Raw genomic sequence first — 17,452 nt, forward strand, 5'->3', positions numbered from 1 at the left:
AAAGTAACTGTTGTAAGTTTTGTTTTAAAGTCTTTCCCACCAGAGGGCTAAAACCATGTGTTGTAAAACAATATGAAATAGTACTGAACGCCGGATGTAAAGCATCGGCTTCGATGAAGATAATTTTGTGAGAATTTTTTTGATAATTCGGTGAGAATTCACCCGATTAGACATATGATGCTCACTACGTGCTCTTGCGCGCCGAAGCCTTTCAATTAAAACGTATTAGCGTTTTATATAATATAGATTAGCCATATGATGCTCACTGCGCGTTCTTGCGCGCCGAAGCCTATCAATTAAAAATGAAAACTGTTGCCAACGCGAGAAAAGGAATATCATCGGTTTTATTGATACATACGTATTAGCATTTTATATAATATAGATTATCCAAGTTATGATCTCTTGTTATCTGATTTTAAATTTTTATTGTATAATTTTAAATTCTATTTACAATGCAAATCGAGCTTCATTACCTGGTCACTTGATTACTCGATGTCTGCCCTATTATTGAAGATAACTTCGTGAAACTATTTGTAACTGTTATTATGGTATGTCATATACATGTTACTATTATGCACTATAAAACAGAGCTGTTGGGGGAAGTATAAAAAGGATTCCATTATAAAACACTCTTTATGCTGGAACATTAATTTGTGACTATTTTGCTAAAGAGTTTGTTGTAAGAATTAGATGTGAAATTTTGAGCCTATTTTCATTGTGAAAACTTCTTCTTTTTTTTCTTTTTTGGATTTTAATCAAACGACACAGGGGATAACACACAGGTGGTAGAGTGGTCCAGGCGGATCATTTAGCCTGTGTTAACCTAGATTCCCTCCTTCAAGAAATTTGCTGTGTTCATATGATTTCTTTTTAATCATTTTTAAGAGATAATGATTAAGTACTTATTTCGAATTCTGTTTTCATGGTATGAATAAAACTAGTGAAATTTTATCAGTAACTGCAAATATTGTATCGTGAAAATTTTCATTTATTTTATGTTATTTTTTATTAAGTCAAGGCTGTTTGGTTAAAGCCATGTAAAAATTCAGGATACATTTAATGAAATACTGAGCGATAGAATTGCAGGTTTTCCGAAATGTTATGTATAATGATATTGACCCTTCCTGTCCATAAATATGGATTGGTCATATAAAAAATCAATGACTCTTTAGTTACACAGCTTTATATAGAAGTTTTTTTAAATGAAATGTTATAACATTCGGCCAATGATCGAACTAATTTATAAGTGAACTAATTGTAGGACACACCTGCTATAATTAAGCAAAATGATATCTTTTTTCAGCTAAAAGTACTTAATTGGTTATAAAGAGTCTTAATTTGCACTGCGAAATAAATTGAAGAAAAAATCTCTAAATAAGGAATATAGTGCAATGTAAAAATGTGTTTTAATACTGGGACGCCAAAGACGTAGAGGTTAAGTTTTCTGTATTCTATAAATTTATTTTTATTAATACGCCGTGAAGAAACGACGTTTATTTTACAAAACAAATATAAATAAATAAATAAAAATATCATTAAAATAATAATACTTACAATTTTCATGCAAACTTTAATGTCATCCTCAATCAAGAATTCCTGAGTGGAAATGACAAAGCATTTAATCAATCGAAATAACAATTGTTTATGGCATTGTTAAAATAAAAGTTTACATTGTTAAAGCATACGAATAATGCTACAGCTTGTGTTGATATTTTATGCAAAAATAAATTTTGGCTTGTTGCAAAAAATTAGCAACAATGTGGGTAAATGTTTCTTTAACTTTGTTTATTTGATAGTTAATTTAATATTAAAATGGTTTGGGTTAGTCGATTAAAGACAAGATAAAAGAAAAGGGTCCCGCAGTGGACTGATCGTTAAGACACGGTTCCCTGCAGATCACCGAAGTCAAGCATCACTGGCTGCGGACAGTGTGCGGGTGGATGACCACTTGGATCAGTGTGCGTAGGGACCGAGAGTGTGCGGTATTAGTCCTCGTTAAACTGTGGTACCGTAAAGTGCTCGACTTCGCGCGCAAATCGTCGGAATACCGAAGCGGGGGTGCCATCCCCTCCGCAGAGGATCAAAATTGTGATGACATGTATTCGGATCATCCTCCGGGATGTTTCCCAGACCGTCGCCAATAGCCCATTGCGCAGCTCTAGTGCGACGTAAATTAACAACAACAACAAAAGAAAAGGTATGGAAACGGTCAAATATCGCGAGAATGCATCGACACAAAAATCGAAAAATACACTCGTAAAATCATATCAAATGAGGAATTCAATTACGGAACTTATCCTTTAAATCTCTCCCCCACCCCGGTGTAGTTGTGTGGAGTCAACATCATGTGCCCCTGTTTTTATATTTATCGTAGATTAAATTTTCCGAAAAAGGACGAACCCCTATTTGACTTGCAAACTGTTGCATTTTTGTTCTTTGTTATCATTATTGTTTTATTTTGTATTATAAGAGGTGTTAAAGGCCTAAATATTTTTGTGCTGACAATTATCAATGCTCAACTCTGTACTCTTTTGATTTTAAATCCAACACCGAAGACAAGTGAACCTCTAGATTAACCATTGGGACAAACTTGCTTTTGGAGAGGGACTTATTGCTAATTCCCTCTGTTTCTTTATATAATTTTTTTTAAAACTCGTCCTTGCACAGCATGCAGAGGAAAACTATGAGAAAGTTCGACAGTTAGACAGTTAAAAATCCGTGGGGGAAAGTCCGCATGACTTTACGGCCTAACGCCGTCATGAAAATTGCGCCCAACACGGGACTCGAACCCACGCCCCCGAGATTAAGAGTCTCGCGCTCTACCGGCTGAGCTGGCCGGGCAGATTACAAAAAACTTTCCAACCCCAATTCTATTTATATAGTTATTCTGTAGTTAAAGTTCATTCAAATGGAATGATAAAAAAAATCACATTGTGGTGGCTGGCACCAACACAGCTTTGTGGTCGGTGCCAGCCGGGAGCGGAATTTATAGCGACCAGCTAAAGGTAGTTTTCTGTTCTGTTTTCGGTGCAAACCGGATGCAAAATACAGAAGCATCGGCGAAAGATTAAAGTTTTCAACGAGTTCCGGGTACTCAAACTTATTTATATTCTATGTAACTTTAAATTACTGAAACTATTTCGTTTTGTATAAAAAAAAAACTTAAATTATAACTACCTTTGAAACGACGTTTATTCTAGTAGCTGTCGATTACATCAGAATCAATATAATATGACATATAAACCAAACGTGAAGAAATTGAATTCGCAATTCAATACTATAGATTCCATAACACCTTACTTGCACGAGTTTCGGTTACTGCAGCTGAAATGATATTTGCTAACAGTTTGTTTGTATTAAAAATGTATAATAAAAAACAACTCGCTTTTTTTTGCAAAACCCGATATAGCTTCAATTGAGTTAATTTTTATTTCTTTTTCTTATGTTAGTACATACGTTAGTACTTAGTTGTAGTAGAGCTAGAAAAAGCGCATTTTTTAAATTTTTATTTAGATTTAAATTTCGAAATTTGTATATATAGTCTGTTCAACGAGAACTGATAGTGGAAGTAAACATAAGGGTTGCTATTTGATCGCCAACGTTGGCCACTTCAACAGTTTCTTCGCTGAATGGGCGATTTCGTTTGAATCGACAGAGCTTTCGTTTTTATCGAAAAACGGAAACGATATTCGGTTTTTGATACCTTGAAGTTAGATAAGAAAGAGCAAAATTAAAACATTTACATGAAAATACGTTTCTAATTGTTTCAGTAAACTCATAATTTTATTTTGAGAATAGTTTTAATGTATTTTTTTAAAATTAAATTAGTTATATTATATTTTGCTTAAATATCTATGCAAAGCAACTTTTATAATTCCATCATAAAAGTCGTATAGAATTAAAAGAATATGTTTAAAAAAATACTTTTTATTTTCATAATCACAATTTTTTTCAAAATTTCTTAAAAGTTAAATAATATTTAAAATAGTTTTATATTTCCCCGATTGATTTAAAAATATATTTGAAGGAACTGCATTTATTTGTATTAAACTGTTATCTTTATTTTTCTAAGAGAAGTATGTGTGAAGCCTAATTTTTTTTAACAGTTAATAAAATGCCGTTCTTATAAAGTTTGGTAAATTAGAATCATCGTCCACAGCTTTCAGAACATTGTTTATTGTCGGAATTTCGTTACGACGGAAAAAATCATGAACTTTTCTTCTTACAGCATTTTTGACGAAATCGTCAATGTCATCCAAAAAAGTTTTACGAGATTTCGTCTTCTTTGGTGAATGTAATATATTATCCCTTTTATATTCTTTAATAATTCTGAAAACAGAAGTTTTATAAATGTTTAATATTATTTCCTTCTCAGCTTTACTTATGTAAGATTTCTTCTGCCGTTTTTTAGGAGGACTAAAATCTATCACTTTATTTTCCATATTGCTCATGAAACACCTGCAATAAGACACCACGGCGAAACATCCAACCCTCTAAGAAATAAGAGTTTTTGCTTGACTGATAGGCGCTATTTGTCATTAATCCGGTGCCAAGCAGACAACGATATTGCGCCAAATAGCACGCCGCTTTGTTTACTTTCACTATCAGTTCTCGTTGAACAGACTATAGTTGAAAAGGTAATCAGTGTTTTTAAAGATAAGTGTGATGAAGAAAGATCAGTGTTTTTAAAGATTTAGTCTAATTTTAAATCTTTATTACTTCACAAACCACCTGTTTATTATTTTATACACAATTTATGTTTATTATTATATAACATGTATTATATTCACTATGTTTCTGTTTTTTCATTCTTACTTATTCACTCTTATTTTACTGTTAATAAAGTTAACAAGTTGAGCTAAATAGTCTCAAAATACAGCAGAAAGAGTAGATCTGAAATATAAGTGGTAAAGAGCTGGTACTAGCATGAATTTTGCTTTGGGAATCATTTAATTTTATTAATAATTATCCCATTTATGATCTTTTTTCTTATCTGATTTTAATTTTTTTTTCTTTGGCCCACTATAAGAAAATTGAGTGTTTGGGAAATTTTAATGAAGCCCACTATAAAACAGAGATGTTGAGGCGATATAAATGAGATCCTATTATAAAACACTCTTTCTGTTGGAGCATTAATTTGTGATATCTACTATTTTGTTTTGGACTTAGATGTAAAATAATGTATTGGATGTGCACTTTTCGGCCAGATGTCATGGTGTTGATTTTAAATTGGCCAGCTGGGTATTTTAATTGGGTATTTTAAATTGGCCAGCACCGACCCAGAGGCAGTGGCCTAGCTGAGTCGTTTGACTGAGGAGCCGGCCTTGGGTGGTTCTTTATTTCAGGAAATTCAGTGAGTTCACTAGATTACTTTTTAAGCATTTTTATGAGGAAATGATTAAACACGTATAGTTCGCTCACCAGGAGTTGGCACTTGGCTCCGCCTTCATCACGTGGTATCGGATGATACTATTTCGCTGTTTTTAGGAGAAGGATGTGAACAAGGCTGCTATTTGGCGATCGTATGACAAAAATATTTATTTCGCAATCTTCATGTGCATATTTTGAACATGTGCATTTTATTTCATAAATTTGTTGACATTTCTCTTTTGAGATATTGAGATACTGAGAGACTCTTTTGAGATATTTTGTTGGGAAAAAAGTTTTTAAATATAAATTAGCTAGAATAACGAAAGGTGTAATAGCTGATGACAAAGTGAAGTAAGTGACTGAAAAAGAATTCACTGTTTGTGTTTGGCCATGACCTTCTACACCAGAAAGCTTCCACACGGTTTCTTATAAGTAGTCTCCGCAGACAATTTAAAAAGTGAACAGTTTGAGCGCATGAAACCAAATTCTATTTTAAAAGTGACAGAGAGGAATTTGTCATATATATTTGAGAATTGAATCTGTAGTGGTAGACAAGTAAATAAGATAAAGTAATCATATTCAAAAATTAAACAAATTTTTAGACATATATTTGCTACCACTTTTTTTATTTTTACTAGATTTTCTATTAAAGGGCTCTTTTGTAAACTGGTTTGCCTTCATAGTGGTCTGATTGGACTACCTATAAAAAAACCGTGTGGAGGCTTTGTGCGCATTAGAGGTTATCTCGATTTCAAGCGGGGAAAAATTTTTCCTCTTACTCCCCCGCGCTGAAATGAACTCTGCGTCCGAGGAGGTTGAGCCAAGTGCCAACTCCTGGTGAACGAACGATATGTCTTATTCTGCTTCCTGAGGAAGTATAAAAGTAAAACGCATACCTGCCAACTTTTACGCATTTGGCGTAAAATTTTATTCCTATATTTAAAGTGGTAGTAAAATGTATGCTTTCGAAATATTTCTTGAATTTATAAACAAATTTATAATCCTTCTGATCACCACTATTTTAAAAAAAATTAAGTGTATATAGTAATATTGAATATTGTTTGTCACGGTGCGCCGCAGAGGCCACCGCAAGATGAAACGTTTGCTTCTGCCTAAAATTGTAATTCAAATTCTATTTTACTACCACTGGGGAAAATCATTCTCGAATGGATCAAAAGTTGGCAGGTATGAAAACGATATAAGTAACTGCAAATGTTGTATTGTAAAAATTTTAATTTCCTTTATGAAATCAACGTTGTTTGGACAAGGCCATGTATAAATTCAAGATACGTTTAATGCAACGCTGAGTAATTGCAAAATTTTCAGAAATGTTATATATACTGATATTGACATTTACGGCCCATAACTGTGAATTGGGTACATAAGAAATCAATGACGGGTTAGATACACTGATCTATATACAAGTTTCTTCAATATTAAATGTTAAAACATTCGACCCATGATCGAAATCTAATTGTTGGACACACAAGTTAAAATTAAGCAAAATGAGAACGTTTTCTTTTTCAGTTAAAAGTACTGAATTAGTCATAAAGAGACTTAATTTGTACTGGCAGAGCAATTTTTAGATGCAAAAAAATACATATAATAATATTTTGAAAATAAAAAGTAGATATAAGCATTTATACTAATTTTATCTGCTGCTATCAATTGAGCGTGCTTGGATTATTGAACAATGCTATTAGTAGGACACTAGATTTCGCAGTTAGAAAATTTTCATATTAAGTATTTAAGGATTATAGAATAATTTAAAAATGAAGGAAATCCTAATACTAAGACCTCAATGCCGCAAGAGTGAAGTTTTTTCTATTACATTCAAATACTTTTATTAATATGCTGCGAAAAAAAATCATGTAATTACCAAAAAAAAAAAAAAAAAAAAAAAAAAAAAAAAAAAAAAAAAAAAAAAAAACGAACATAATTAAAACTATCAGTAAAAGGAAAGCCCTTACATTTTTCTTGCGAACTTCATTGCCGACTTCTATCAAGGAATCCGATGAATAAATGAAAGATTTAAAAACAGCTATTGTTTGTATCATTGTTAAAACATACGAATAATGATACGACTTACTTTGACATTTTACACAAAAATGAATCTGCTTTGTTGAAAGAAGCAACAATGCTTATTCGTGTTCTTTCACTTTGTTTAAATAATAGTAAATTTAGTATTAATATGTGTTGAGGTAGTTGAGTAAAGACAGAGCAAAAAAAATATGGAAACTATAAAATACCACGAGAAATACACATCGACTCAAAAAGAAATTAAAAGCAAGTATCATTGATGTTAATTTTAAAACAGTGGACCAAACTGAAAAGTTGATTTTTTAGCAATGGCTTCCACTAAGACAATGGGAAAATTTCATTTTTTAAATGTCTCAGAATTAAAAATTCTAATTAATATTCGAAAATTGGGCTTCGTCATCTGCTTTCAATTTTACTCAATTAGCTTTGTTGAATTTCATGTTTTCAGAGCAACCGCAATCTTGTATTAAGATATACACATACAAACTCTCTATTTTATTACTAAGTTCCCTGTTTACTGCCGTTGACCAACCTCGCAATAATTGCAGTTTTTTGTTACAAAATTAATTTTGAAATTATTCTCTTACTATATATACTGTTTTGACAAAATTCATCTATCAAAAGGAATGAATCTAGATAGAATCATGATTACTTACTTTTATTTACAAAAATTGGGCACCTGGGCCTCTTATCGGCCCCTATCCCATACATCTAGAAATTTACAGAAAATTTATAGTAATAACATTTTGAATTTAGCAGTCGATGTGGTAGCTAATAGAAAAACAAGCACTTTGCTTGAGTAAATATAACATTTGAATATCTGATTCATCGAATCTAAGTTGACATATATAAATATAAACATAATTTGACATATATATACGTAAGCTGACATAAATAAATATTAACATAAATTGATTCATATTTCACTAATTAAATTTCTATATTTTAACTAGCACATATTTAATTATGACATACATTGAAGTTCATTCGAATACATTGTGGTAGCCATAAAAAATATCAAGCCGTTCGCTTGTGAAATAATAAAACAATGAAAAATTCAATATGACAAATTTTTTACATAACATTAGAAATATTGATTGTAGACTTTAATTTAAAATAAAGATATAGCATGATTTGATATGTGTACAATAATTGATTTTTGAAAAATGAAGAACATAATTGATGAATATAGATAAATTATACCTTGATTCATGATAAAATAACATATTTGGAGAAAATGCAGTAAATATATTTTATTAGAGAAATATTGTTCCTTAAATACAATAGAATTTGCAAAAGAATTTAACTTGCATAAGTTGATAAATACATATGCATTAATTGGCTATATTTTCAGAAAATAAAATTTGATGTAATTTAATTTAACATAAGTAAAAGTCAGTGAATTTAACTTGAGAGTCTTGGAAATAAAAATAGAACTCACTGTGATTGAGATGTTTCCCCGATGATATCCCGCAGAAGGCGGAGCACTTCGTCATTTTTGAGCAATTCCTGTAATTCTTTGATTAATGACACTAATCGGTGAGCAAGTTTAGGCGTTGAATTTGATGTTGCTCGAGGGCTCCTTCTGCTGGGGCGGGTCTCGCACCCAGTATAGTTGGATGTGTGGTTTTTGTAACAATTACAGCATTTTGGAGGTGTTGTTCTGTCTTTGTTGCATTCATGAGACCTGTGATTTTCAGCGCATTTTACACACCTTAGAATCATGATTGAATCTAGTTTGTCTTATAAACTAGTGAACTGATATTAATTGTAGTGGTAGTTACGCTAGAATATTCCCCACCAGAATTTTATCAGGGATAGAATTCGATGAACGGAGAGCCCTAGTTGCTGTATTTTCGGAAGACCGAGAGAGTTGTATTAAATTCACCTGATTTTGAGCGTTTGTAGTGAGAGCTCTATTAAGTTCACGATTGTGTGTGGTCTCTCTTGTTTTTGCTATTAGCAGTCTAGTGTGTACAAGATCCCGTTATGCGAAAATAAGACTGAGAAACAAATCTCTCATAAATCAAAAGCGTAATAATAGAAGTACAGAAAAATACATTTAAGTTAAAAAAATACATTTAATAAAAAATATTTATCGACGAACAATACCTTTATAACTTTTATTAATTTTATGCCGATGGCAATCAAAACAATATGAAAATGAATGAGGTAAAACTGGATAATACCAAGTGATTTTCTGGCCAATAAAAATGCACCCACAATAAAGGAAAACGGCGTTAGACAATTATATTTTTATATAATCTAGAGACTTGTATAAATACAATGTTGTCTTTTAGGAATTCGATTATTGAAAATATAAATATGAATTCATTATCCATATTGCATCGTTTAGCTTTCAGCTTTCGAAGAACCTGAGCTTTTTTGTCATCAGGGGTACGGCATCAGGGGTACGGATTTTATAGTTGGCTTCCATAAACTTATGGTTACTTAATCATATTAAGTGATAATTGCCAATAAACGATTTTTTTCTCAGTTAACAATTAGAATACCTTCCTTTTTTATAATTATTTCACTGTTTTATGGTTGAATCTTGTAAAATAAAATTTAAAATATTGTTATTAAATTATTTTTTCTGAGAAATGTCTAACAAATAAAAAACAATTAGAACTTAACACATTTATCAATAAGAAAAAAAAAATCTGATGTATTACATTTAAATACATTTCTAACACATTATTGCGAAGCTATTTTTCAAATCATGCATTTGTAAAGTCTTTAGGAATCATTTTTGCAAGTTATAAAACCAAGTATAAATTTTGCATGTAATGTCAGTAGATTTCAATATATTTTAACTGAAAATTTAAAATATATCATAAAACTTGTTTTAAAATACTCTGAAAAAAGTCTTCAATAATGAAATTTACCTAACTACCAAATCGAAATTTTTAATGTTTCCATGCGTTTTGATTGAAAGTGTTTTGTAGCTAATTGTTTACTGAATAATGTACGAACTAGTTTTCAAATTTTTACTAAACTAGCTAATCGCATAAAAAATACTCAACATTCCGAAGAAAAAAAAAATAATTGGTTTGAAATATGGGATCTGAAATTTTTTTTATATTTTAAATAGTTTCGAGAACAGTTTTCTCTTCAGTGGATCTGAAAATTTCCTACAAAAGTAATCTCATTTAAGTAGCAACTTATACAGCAGTTTCAGCAAATATTTGTTGTTTTCCCTTTTCATTCTGCGTAACTCTCATTTTTACTTGAAACTTGATAACAATTCCTCCTTTGAGAAAATAGAGAAAACAGAATGCTCTAAGTAATTGGAATGTTTAAATTGCAATATTTTAGCTTGGTTAGGGTTTCATTTCATTAATTGGCAGTTTTCCCGATGAAACTATTGTTAGTAACTGAACTTATACAGTTATTTTTCTGAAAATTAGCATATTAGTTCAATAGGTTTCGCTAGATGTTTTTCCGTTAGGTTTTGACTGTTACGCGTTAAGTAGGTGAGTTGTTCTTATTTTTGTAGTTAATTGGAATTTAGAAGTTAACTGAAATACTTAACCAAAACACTTCACTTGGCGTCACATGTAATTTAATTATAACATATTACCGAGATTCCGGATGGATTTAAAACGCTTACAGAAAACTTTAACTGTTTCAAGAAACATTTTATCAGATATTTAGTTAATTTACTAGTTTTCTGAATTACGTTTTGTTTTTTGTTAACCAAATTGGTTTTTTATACCTTTTAATAAATAATAAAGTAATAATTACGTCATTGTTATACAGACTACAGTAACTGGTAAATTTGCTAAGGAACAAACGTTATAAAAAGTAATTTCTTTATTTCTTTATAAAGGTGTGTATCTTTCTCTTTACATTTTCAAAATTATTTAACCATCAATTTGAAAAGAGCTGCAGAAAAGAGAATGTACGAGTAAATAAAATTGTTTCATTTTGTGCTACTTTTGACTTTAATGAAGATTAAACATTAAATAAAGGTGAATGAATCCAATGAAGTCATGTCGTCGTGAATATGTTGATAAAGACTAAAGCTGTAACTATCCCCACAGGAGGTAATATGAGGGGTAGGATCTAGGGGCAGATTTACTGGGACAGCGTTATATCCTTGGATTCGAAATCCCATCCTGTCAGCCGTGAGGTTGACCGATTAACCCTCTCGGCTATAGCGCTGTGGCCTAGTTGATGCAAGGAACTAAATGGGACAGCGTTATATCCTGGGATTCGAAATCCCACCATGTCAGCCGTGAGGTTGACCGATTAACCCTCTCGGCTATAGCGCTATGGCCTTGTTGATGCAAGGAACTAAATGGGACAGCGTTATATCCTGGGATTCGAAATCCCACCCTGTCAGCCGTGAGGTTGACCGATTAACCCTCTCGGTTATAGCGCCGTGGCCTTATTGATGCAAGGAACTAAATGGGACAGCGTTATATCCTGGGATTCGAAATCCCACCCTGCCAGCCGTGAGGTTGACCGATTAACCCTCTCGGTTATAGCGCTGTGGCCTTGTTGATGCAAGGAACTAAATGGGACAGCGTTATATCCTGGGATTCGAAATCTCACCCTGTCAGCCGTGAGGATGACCGATTAACCCTCTCGGCTATAGCGCTGTAGCCTTGTTGATGCAAGGAACTAAATGGTCTCATGAGGTGAATCTTATTAGAGTGGATAAGTTTTTGTTTTTTTTAATTATATTAGGTGAAAACAAAGTTAATAAATTTTCTCAGAGTTAACAGTTTGAATAGCGTCATTTTATAGTTAGCTAATTGTTTTGATTGTAAACGGTAAAATAACAATTATATTAATGATTACTTGAGAGTGTTTTTTATGAAAAATTCCCAACACTGTAGATTTGAGTTTTTTTCCCTTAGTTTTGTCACTTTTTCCTTTAAGTTTAATTTTTAAAGGCAAAGAACTCTAAATGAATTTTTAAAGTAAGCAGTTTAATAAATCTTATGCTTATTTAGGTTCAATTGAAAATACTATGAGTTATTTTTTTCAAACAAAACTATTTGTTTAATTTATAAAACTTTCGTTTCTCTTCAAGCAATAAAAAAAGTTTTTTGTTTTATATAGTCTAAATTTGTTTAAGACAAATTTCTGAAACAGAGTGAAATTAATAAATTTTTGAAGGAGAGATTTGAAGTTAAAAAATCTGGATTAAATATCCATTTTCAAATTCAATTTTGTAAACTTCTTTTATATAAATTTGTTTAAAATCCGAAATAAATATTTGCTTTTATAAGACAAAATAAATATACTTTTTGTTCTGCAATAATCCTAGCTTAGTATGAATTCGAATAAAAAAATGAACTAATTAACCTTACCTACCTTGCCTTTATTATATTTAATATTGTTTTTACCATAAACTTTGCGCAAAAGTAGCTTTTTTAAGTCAAAAGGGAATAAATAATAACAATTAATAAAAATAAAATTAGTAATAAAATTACTAAAACACAAAAATATTTAAATAATTAATTTTAGGCATATTTCAAACTAATTAAATAGTGTCGAAATCTTACTTAAAAGTTTTTGACGCTTCTGAATTATAAATAATTACTATTGAATCAAGTGTGTATTTCATGAATTTTAACTTTTATGAATATAGATAGTGTACGTTATTTCCGTTATCAATGTATATGTTTAGAATTTTTAAGTAATTATAAGAAATTAATATATAATCAAAAGAAAGAAAGAGAAAAAATCATAAACCCTGTGGATGATACGAAGACACGCCATCACAATTTTGATCCTCTGTAGAGAGGATGGCGCCCTGCTTCGGTGGCCCGACGACCTGCGCACTAAGTTTTACGGTAGAACATTTTACGGCACATTTTACGGTAGAACAGTTTAACGAAAACCAATACCGCACACCCTCGGTCCCTACGCAGACTGATCCAAGTGGTCACCCGACCGCACACTGACAGCAGCCAGTGATGCTTGACTTCGGTGATCTGCTGGGAACCGTGTCTTAACGATCATTCCCCTGCTAACACTGAAGAAGGGAACTAACAGTGGGGCGGGGCACTGAAATTTCGTAGGCATATTTTACTCATAATTTATGAAAAATATAACCAAGCCCGTAAAAAGGATTTTTGCAAAAAAAAGTCCTTGACTAAAATAATACAAAGTAATCATCAAAAAATATTTTTAAAAAAATACAACTCAGACGTTTTTAATATAAATCCGAGAGCCGTGATGGCTCAAGTGATAGAGAGTTCTTCTTCAAATGAGGTGACCGGGTTCAAATCCCAGCGATGGCTGGTTGATGCGAATTCCGCATTCGGCTTGCACCGACCACAGTGCTAATGTAAAATATCCTCAGTGGTAGATAGATCATGGGTTAGAGTCCGCTTGCCGTCAAGCTAACCATGGTAGGTCTTCGTGGTTTTTTCTCTCCACGTAACGCAAATGCGGGTTAGTTCCACAAAAAGTCCTCTACGAAAGCAATATTCTCCCAATACTTGATCCAGGAGTTCCCTTGTCTTCTGTATTGGGTTCAAAATTACAAGACTATGGAGTTGAACATTAGTAGTCGTAGTGACTTGGTGACTTGACTTGGTTTTGGCATTAGTGACTTGGTTTTGAGTCATCTTTCTAACTGCTACTTTTTTCCCCCATTTGTTCTTAATGTAATATTTTACTTTTACTTATTCCTTTTATATGATCGGTTTTATTCATGTTTGACTTGGTTTTGGGTCATGTTTTAACTGTAAATTTTATACCATTTTGTTCCTTATGTAATCTTTTACTTTTATGCATTGCTTTTACCATGCACAATATGCGTGTTTTATTCACTTTTATGTATATATTGTTTTTACTCTTTTAATTATGATCTTTGTGATTTTCAATGTGTTGGCTGGATTTAGAGTCATGTTTTTAACTGTTGGTCGCTTGTGTTTTATTCTTTTTATACTTGTTGTTGATATAATTTCTGATGTTTTATGTATGTTTTATGTATCTACTCTCGTATGCCCTTAAATAGGGCGGGACGAGATACAAATAAACAATTAGTAGTCGTAAACCCTAAACTGGGTCGGCTGTTTAACGATTGTTATAAAGTAAAATCAAATATTTTATATTGTCATTTGTTCATTATTGCTGCAAAAATTAAATCAACAGTTAATCTCTTTAGTGATCTATACCAGGAGTTTCCAACTGACGGCCCGGGGGTCGCATCCGGCCCGCGAAGCCCTTTTTGTGGCCCGCGAACTAAAATATATTAGTTGTCAATTTTTTGCTGACAATTTTTGTAAAAAATCTATATGGGTTTAAAATACTTTTCTTGTTAATAAAAACCAAATTTCTTCGTTTCTGTGAAATTTAACATACCAACGGTGCAAAGAAATTTATTTTTCAGATTTTGCACCCAAGAAAATATTTATTCAAATACAAAAATAATCGTGTATTTTGCTCTTTATTTCATTTTTTTTGTATTTGGTGATTATAACTTAGCAAGTGCGTATCAGAAATTTTTCTGGAAGAAATTCTCCGATTTAACTTTTTAAAACTACTCATTTTGGAAGAAAATATTTTCACACACATTTGTAATTTTTCTGGAAGAAATTCTCCGATTTAACTTTTTAAAACTACTCATTTTGGAAGAAAATATTTTCACACACATTTGTAATTTTAAAATGTAAATATCTATTCTCTGGTGGTTGCAGCAGACAAACCCCAATTTTCTTATTGAATATTTTGTGTGCTACTATGTAAGTTTTAATACCTTAACATTTAGATATCTGTTGTACATTAATTGTTTAATACATAGGTGCACATTAAGTTATTGTAGCCCGAATTTAGTATTTTTAAAAATATTATTAATAACAGTTAAATATTTATAAAACTCTACTTATTATTTTAATTTGTAATTCAATACTTTTGTTTTGTACAACTTGGTAAAACTCTGACAGTGATATTTAATGTTCCTTCAAACATAAAAGCGCCCAACAAAAAATTTTGATAAAGTTGCGGCCCGCCATTTGATTTGTGTTTTTAACTGTGGCCCCTGGCCTCATGCAAGTTGGAAACCTCTGATCTATGCTATTGATTTAGCAACGATTCTGAAAGATGGTTTTAAAAGTAAAATATCGAATAATTTTTTCTTTAAATTTTTATGTTCACAGATGATTCATTATAGTCCACTTTAATTAGGAAAGTATATTATCAATGTTTTTAATCCATTAGCGAAATTATTTCAATCAATAACATTCATGGCTTTTAACGGTGTCAAATAATGGCTTTAAATTTTTTTGAAGCGTTGAATTAAATAAAAAAAAATTATATTATGTTATTAAATTAAATAGAAAAAAAAGCTGAGAGTTGCATGATTAATGTATGTCTTTTATTTTTCTAGAATCATTTTGCTCTTAAATTTTAATGTATTAACTTATTATTTTACAGTCATAACGATGACACGATGGCTACAAAAAGCTTCAATCGTAGATCAGTGAATTTATACAGCGTTATCTTAGTACTCTTTAGAATCAGTGCAATATACTCTATATTGTCTCCCATAAATAAAATTATTGCATTGCAGAATACATTCAACTTGATATTAAATATTTTTGCTGCCTTCCTCTTCGCATCAAACATAATATGCCAAGCAATTTTTACAGAAACTGTCAATTCTAAATTTTCCCAAAATATAATATGGCTTTTAACAACTGTTATATTTCGTTACGTGCTTATTATAAAGTTTGATAATCTTTTAGAAGTTACAAACTACATGACCAGATTACCGTTATCTCGAAAGTTAAAAATTAAAATTCAGGTAGTGATTTTCTTCGGTTTTATAATTCATTTCGCATCCTTATTGTCTTATTTCAATTCTCATACAACAAAAGGATCCAAATTCGTATTTATGCTTGGTTTTCCCTTTGAATCTAAATACATAAGTTACTTCGCAGAACTGTTTCTTAATTTGTATTATAGATTATGTCTGATGTTGCCCCTTACAACCTTTACCTTGTTTTATGCAGTTGTTTGTCATCAAATACGAAGCAAAATTTTGAACATTAACAACATTCTTTTGCGAGGAAAAAGAATGAATTTTGAACTTTTATTCAAAAGATACGATACAATATTTAAATTAGTGGAATGGGTCGACGATCATTTGTCGCTTCTGGTATTTTTGTTTTTCATTTTCGAATCATCCGGAATGTATTTCACCATATCTACTATTTTGCATCACAAAGAATCAAACGATTTTAAAACTTTTGTCGTTGTAATTTTAGTTGTATTGTATGGAGGGACTTTGTTCATAATTCTCACTGTATCTGCATGTTTAGTCTCAGAAGCGGGTGCTCAAGTAACTCGAAATAGCAGAATGATAAATGAATGCCCAGGAAATTCATATTGGTCCCTGAAGAGCTTTCAGAAATGTGCTGAGAATGAAATTTATCTCACAGTTTGGAAAATAGCGCCAATCAAACGAAGCTTCGTCCTGGGTTCTTTTGGTGTTGTTTTTACGTACGCAATATTATTTGATAGTTTGGAGATACAGTTATAAATAGCCAAGTTGATTGTAATGTGAAATTTTTTTACTTGGTTTACTGATAAACACTGTTGCGTTGTACGCAAAATTTATGCTACGAGAGCTCATGCAAATACTTTTTCATAGTTTAGTTTTACTATTCTATCACGTTGCATCAAAAAGTATCAAGCGATTCTTTAACGTTTGCTATTCTACTTTCAAAATCAATGCAGGAACTTTATTCATAATTCTCACTTTATCAGCGTGTGTAAGTCTTTGAAGTGAGAGTACATGTACTAGTGACTCTAAATCGTAGACTAATAAATGAATATCCAGGAAATTCTTCAAATGAATATCCGGGAATACTGCTGTGTTGGACGAAAAATGTTTGCTACGAGAGCTCATACAAATACTTTCTCATAGTTTAGTTTTACTATTCTATCACGTTGCATCAAAAAGTATCAGGAGATTCTGTGACTTTAGCTATTCAGCTTTTAACGTCAATACAGGAACTTTGTTCATAATTCTCACTGCATCAGCATGTTTAAGTCTTTGAAGTGAGTGGACATG

The 17,452-nt window shown here is 31.5% G+C and overlaps 1 non-coding gene across 1 annotated transcript; it reads right to left on the reverse strand.

Moving 5' to 3' along the window:
* Positions 1-2,768: 2,768 nt before the first annotated feature.
* Positions 2,769-2,841, reverse strand: TRNAK-CUU (transfer RNA lysine (anticodon CUU)). The gene has a single exon. It is a non-coding gene; the product is annotated as a tRNA-Lys (tRNA).
* Between the last annotated feature and the right edge of the window lie 14,611 nt (positions 2,842-17,452).

This window comes from Parasteatoda tepidariorum, chromosome 9 (genome assembly GCF_043381705.1).
Source record: "Parasteatoda tepidariorum isolate YZ-2023 chromosome 9, CAS_Ptep_4.0, whole genome shotgun sequence".
NCBI lineage: Eukaryota > Metazoa > Arthropoda > Arachnida > Araneae > Theridiidae > Parasteatoda > Parasteatoda tepidariorum.